Below are 6372 nucleotides of genomic sequence, written 5' to 3'. Positions count from 1 at the left end.
GGCCTTGCCAGCTGTGGGAATGCAGGCGCACCTGGCTCTTTTTGGAGCCACAGAGGAGTTTCAAGGAGCCGTGGGCACCGCAGCATTTGCACTGCTGGTACTCGTCAAAAGTTGAAAGTTTACCTTCCTCTCAAAATGTATTTAGCACTTTAGCAAAATTAGATGGGGCTTGGCAGGAGTTCTTAAAATCTCCAAAATCAGAATTTAAAATACACGTTTCCAAACCCCAATTGCTCAGGAAAGAGAAAGGTGTTCCCCTTGCTTTATCTTAAGTGGAACCACAAAAGGGCTTTTTGTGTCAAACTCTAGTAGAGTGGAAACAAACCCATTTCAAGTGTGCATGCCCACATGCAGATGGCTGAAAATGTTTACCTGTTAATTAGTAAGTTTTCTTAACATTTGTAAAAAGCCTCAAAATCAAAGGTATTTTCGCCTGCAATACAAATTAGATCACCTTTTGGATTGGCTAAAATTCATATTGCTATAATGTAACATTTGCTCTTTCTCCAGGGAAAGCTTTCCAGTGTAACTGCCCAGCTGCAAAAAACCCCACAATTTTAAAATATTATTTGGTCAAAATATCAAAGCCGTTTCATTGACAACAGCAAGACAAGCAAAAGGGGGGCAGAAGGGATGACCACGGTGCTGTCCTGCTGAGCCTACCTGGCTCTAGGGTAAGGCTGGATACTTGCCCATCATGAACTAGAATACTCCACCCAGACTGTATGAAGTTGCACTCAAGAGGAACCTACTGTCAAGCACTAAAAAGCCCTTCAAGAAAAAGGCAACATTTGTCTGTTTTTATGGTGAGAAACTACTTCTATTAAAAGAACTAGAGAGGAGAAAACCTCTGTTTAAAAGTGTAAGAAATTAAAGGAAGCAAAATGTTGCAAATGTTTTTGCAAGGAAGTATAGCCTCCACTAAAACTGTCAGAAATTAGATCTAAGGGAGACTGAAGGATAATCCTAAATTCCTTCTGTTTGTAAATAGTGAAGGATATTGATAATCCAAAATTTTAAAAAGTATGAGTAGTTGTCCAGTAAAAACTGTGTGAATGACCCCTTTTCTAATGGTATCAGTCAGACCTGTTGATAGTTTTAGTTAGGTTTTATAATCACAGAATGTTAGGGATTGGAAGGGACCTCAAAAGATCATCTAGTCCAATCCCCCTGCCGGAGCAGGAACACCTAGATGAGGTTACACAGGAATGTGTCCAGATGGGTTTTGAATGTCTCCAGAGTAGGAGACTCCACATCCCGCCTGGGCAGCCTGTTCCAGTGCTCTGTCACCCTCACCGTGAAGAAGTTTCTTCTCAAATTTATATGGAACCTCCTGTGTTCCTGTTTGTACCGGTTACCCCTTGCCTTATCATTGGTTGTCACTGAGAAGATCCTGGCTCCATCCTCGTGACACTCACTCTTTATATGTTTATAAACATTAATGAGGTCACCCCTCAGTCTCCTCTTCTCCAAGCTAAAGAGACTCCGTTCCTTCAGCCTTTCGTTGTGTAACTCTCAAATGCAGATACTGCTTGCTGATTGTAATCAGATTTGCCAAAGCGGCATCCGTCTCAAAGATAGGAAGTTTCTGTCAGTGCTGTGAGAATCAGAGCTATAGATACAGGAGTCACTCCGCTCAGAGAGTAACATTCGTTATTGTTTGACCCAGCCGAGTGTGTATTTGCGTTATCCAGCTTGTCTGTCCACATGCTTATTGCAGACTTAATCATCGTCTGTGTCTCCCAACACCCACAGCCAATCACATTCTCGCTCCTCCTACAGGCCAACGAAGGTAAGCGCAAGGTCCCTCCGCATGTTTTCCTCCACAAGTATTCTTATCTGGCAAATTTAGCATTTGTCAAACTTTCTTTAATCAGGTTTCTTTCCACTCCACTAAATGTTATGCTTGTTGTAAGAAACAAAACCCTCTCATGAGAAAGGAGTCTGTATTGAAAAGGGTGCTGAGGTCTCCTTCAGTGACCTATCATTAACATTTTATTAAGCAAAACTTTACCTTTCCCTTCCTCAAAAATTCACATTCTCCTAGGTGGGATCTTTAGGTCTGGATTTTAATCTCACTTGTAGAATATGGCAGGAACTGAACTTAAGCTATCCAGAATATCAGTCGTGTATCACTGAGCCCCACACCACATGCAAATATAGTACAATCTATTTTTCCCACATGTCCCAGGGACTTGTGGTTTTCAAACTGTAAAATGATATTTTTGTGATATTTGAAAAAGACCGAAGATCATTAGTTGTGGAAATAATGCCATCCAAGAAGTAATTATCTGTAAACTTAGCAGTGGGTATTTCAGTGGAATGCTACATCTCCAGTTTGGAGGAGGACACACAGTATATGGCATGTTGAACAACATCACTATGTTGAGGTGATGAACAGACAATTTTTTTCCTGTCTGGGAAGAGGCAGTGATATCAGACAGAAAGCCTGATACCTAATCAGTTTCCTTAGCACAGCATAAACAGTTACCCTCAGAAATCAAATCTGTATCAGCAGGTTCTTAGTGCTACTAAAACATTACCAATGAAGCAATCTTGGATGTAGTTTATCTCAATACAGTGTCATAGAAATAGCATAATTTCTGAGCAAACAGAATCAGAGCATGGGTCCTTTGTGCTTCTTTCTGGCGGTGTTGCTATCTGCTGAGCAGTAGATTTTAAAGCCCCGCAGGTTAGTTTCCTAATCACATAGACATCAGTGATCTCAAGTGAAATAGTTGCCTAACAAGGTTGTAGAAGCACCATCTTCATGGACACAGGTACCAAGTCCACGTAGGACGCTATTCCCTGCAGCAAGTGTGAAAGCACCCTTTCTCTTTGTCTCTGTTCTTTAATCTCCCCGTTTAAACACAGGCCTTTTACATGATAAATCTTTTGGATGAAGGCTGTTTGCCTAGTGCAGTGTGGCACTGAAAGGTGAACAACAGCAGTGACCCTTTCTTGCATGCAGATGTTATACAGCGGAACCTTTGGAAGGGAGATTTGACTTCCCAAGCAGCGTTTTACACACAAAATCCAACCGGTGTCTGTGTGGGCACAAAAGGATGTTCCACCTCAAGTGTTTAGACATCGGTGACTTGTGATCCCCATGACAGTGTTATTTTCTATAAGAGTGTTAAGATAGTTGTGTTATATCCAGAGTTTTGTGCTCCTGTTTTTCCTGTGTCTTATTCAGCTACACCTTGTTTTAATCCTTGGAGCAAAATCCTAGCATAGACTAAATAAACATTTGGCAGCACAAAATAACTTCCATGGAGAAGTTCCCTGGCGTTGATGACTTACCGTCACAGTTGTACAAGTCAGCAAAGCTGGATCAGTTGCCAATAAATGGTGTGGTGTCAGTAATCAGGAGATTACAGTGGGCCTCAAAAGTCGTCCAAGCAACTGGTATATGTTCAAGCAATTGGTTCATGCTGATTTTCATGTTGCTACAGCTACACTGTTAGTGGTACCCAACCTTGTCTGGATACCTCCCTGTACATGAGATGGAAATTGGGTCTTTGTCAAGGTAAAGGCTTTGACTCTCCAAGTCAAGTAACAGCTATATCCCAAGGTAAATTCACAGGACTGTTCAGGGTCACACCCATTTATGTCCTACAGTGTGTTGGGCAATAGCCCTGGAGTAAAAGGGTAGAGGAGATGTTTGATAAAATTAAAAAAGAAGGAGTTAAATCAACAAGGCTGGAAAGGGATTTGAAACAGGAGGGAGAGTGACAAAGCGTTTAGGTCTTCTAATGGACAATGGAAACAGACACGAAGTGTGGCAGAAGTGAGAAGCAGATGAGAATGGCATTAACCTGAAATACTGGAGAGGAAATGAGAGTTCAAAGAAAGAAGGAACAGATGTAAAATAGGCAAAATCAAGTGTGCTACTGGCTGAGGGTGTAAGAGGTTTTATACCGTTAGAGTTTGCTGGTGTACTGGCCAGTGGGGAAGGTGGTGGTACGGTGACTCAGGATGAGTGTTTTGTCAAAGTCCCTGTAGCAGTTATACATTTAATCAGAGAAGAAGGGTCTTTTTGAACATGGGCGTCTGTACCTTCTGGGCTTCTCATTGAGGTAATCCAGTGTTTCATATGATAAAGTCCCATGCAAGGATAAGTTAAAACACTGGGGGTATTTCACAAAATGAAGCAAGGGAGGTTTCATCTTTTACATTCTGCCTGAGCTGCTCCTTCTTCCTCAGTACCAGTTTCCTTACCTCAGTCTGGATTACAGTTTCCTTGCATGAAAAAAGCTCTCTGATGAATTTAGTGATAAAAACACAACACACCATAGATTTGCTACAAGGACCTTAGAAGATAAATGCAAAGTATTTCTGAAACAACATTATCAAGGATAGATGGGAGTAAATTGTCCTGGGCTCATACTGTTTCCATGTAAGTACAAGAAAGGAAAAGATGAGACACCCAAGTCTCCATACCATTTCATTGAATTCTGTATGCATAACCATAAATAAGTATTATGCTAGGGAGGAGGATGTGTAAACCTTAAAACGTTCAGAGTTTTTGTCAGGTCATTAGCCTAACTTTGACAAGTAACACAAAGCTGCTTGAGTCAAAATGCCTAGTAGCTATAAGATTCTTCTACATGTATCCAGACTTAAAGTGGTGTTCGGATTTGTGGCCAAGAAGGAATTTTCCCCCAGCTGAATTGCCACAGACTTCTCCTACCTTACTGTGCTCTGCTGCACAGCTCCATCAACTAAGATCTCCTGAGCATATTTTGCACAAAGAGCAGCTTTCTCTTAGAGCAGGGGCCTCAGACTTTAGAAACACCTGGACTGAGTTTAAGAACATTTTATTTTTTGAAAGACTTCACATTTTAGTTCATTTGGTTTGTTTGTTTGTTTTCTAGCTGATCTGGAACAATGAAACACTTTGGCAGATTTCCTAGCACAAGGTGTGTATTACAGAGGTGCAGACACTGCCTATGGCTGCAGTCTGCTGGTACAGCTGGGATGTCACTGCTCATCTCTGTGGCTACAGGGAGAAGGATGAGCAAAGTTGAGGTGTGACGGCAGTGGGTCACACACATGCGGTCTGTTCAGAGTGTGGCAGCGCGTAGACATGAAAATCATCTGAAGATGCTGTTGAAGCTGAAGGAAGGAAAGTGAATACATAAGGGACAGGCCCTGATCTGCTGACAGGGAATGAGGGAAAATTCTGTATCAGAAAGAAGCCCAACCAACACTGATGTGCCAATGAGACTTTATCAGAGCCCCTTCCAGACCATTATTGAAAAAGTAAAACAGAATAGAGGGGAGGGTTGGTCAGGCCTGCTCTGTGCCATTTATGATAGACTTACCAGATTCTCAGGATAGAACTTTTAAGTGGTGCATTCCCATGCAGAATTGTCTACTGCTCACGCGCATTATTTCTTTCCTGCAATACTTCCTTTCACTCCCTGGGAGAGTTTTCTTGTGATCATGAAAGCTAATAGTTCAAAGAGATACCTTTTCACCAGTTCAGCTCCCCAGCTCTGGGCTAGCATCTTCAAGCTGGCCCAGAAGTCACTTGCTGAACGCTGCTTAAGAAAGCCTTGGGTTGGTTTGGTGTCAGCCACCGCCAACCTTTGATTATTTGCTGCCCCTTGGTGGCTATTGCAGACACTGCCCGCTGTCCATTCCCCACCGCTCGCTCCCCACTGGGTCTTTCAGTGCCTGAGGCTGCCCTGAGTACCTGTGCTCACCTTCTCACATCTTCAGGTGGCCCAGGGCTTCTCCAGTTGGGCATCTGCATCACACCTCAGCTGAGCATGGCAATGGCAGCAGGACTTTTCAGCTGTAGATGTGCAGTCGTGGGATTTGCTGGCTGTAATGAAGCAGTTAATGATGCAGTTAATGACGATCCTTCTTTTTTTTTTTGGCATCTCATGATGCAAAAGGTGGAGCTTTCTGGATTTATTATTACCTGTGCTTCTACAGCAACAAAAATGTTCTTGGTGCAGCAAATAAGGAGACAGAGCATCACCCCCGGAGTCTCCTGCTTGGATCTGCCCAGCGTCCCAGTGCTGTGCGGGTGTAAAACACCAGCACAAAGGACAAACCGGCGGCGACACTGAGGCGGACGCCTCCCGTAACGGGGCCCGGCGGTCCTGCTGCCACCACCAAGATGGCGGCGCGGCGCGGCCGCCCCGCCCCCGCGGCGCCCTTCCCTCCCTGGGCCGGCCGCGGCTCGGCGGCCGCCGCGGTGGCTGCTGCTGTTGCCGCCGCCGCCTGTCGCTCTGTGATGAGAGCATCAGCCCTCACTGCCACGTCTCCCGGGCAGCTGCGGCGGCGGCAGCAGCGGCGCGGGCAGCCGGCGGTGTGCAGGGCCGCGCCGGGGTGCCGAGATCGGGCCCGCCCTCCTCC

At 44.5% G+C, this 6372-nt stretch overlaps 1 long non-coding RNA gene across 1 annotated transcript; it reads right to left on the bottom strand.

The window, feature by feature from the left end:
- Window positions 1-4834: 4834 nt before the first annotated feature.
- On the bottom strand, window positions 4835-6372 carry LOC309453064. Its single transcript, XR_014186682.1, has 3 exons — window positions 5933-6372; window positions 5712-5833; window positions 4835-5118 (listed from the first exon to the last, which is right to left on the bottom strand). It is a non-coding gene; the product is annotated as an uncharacterized lncRNA (long non-coding RNA).

Source organism: Streptopelia decaocto, assembly GCF_964273445.1.
Source record: "Streptopelia decaocto genome assembly, chromosome: 1".
Lineage (NCBI taxonomy): Eukaryota > Metazoa > Chordata > Aves > Columbiformes > Columbidae > Streptopelia > Streptopelia decaocto.
This window is presented reverse-complemented; position numbering and strand designations above follow the sequence as displayed.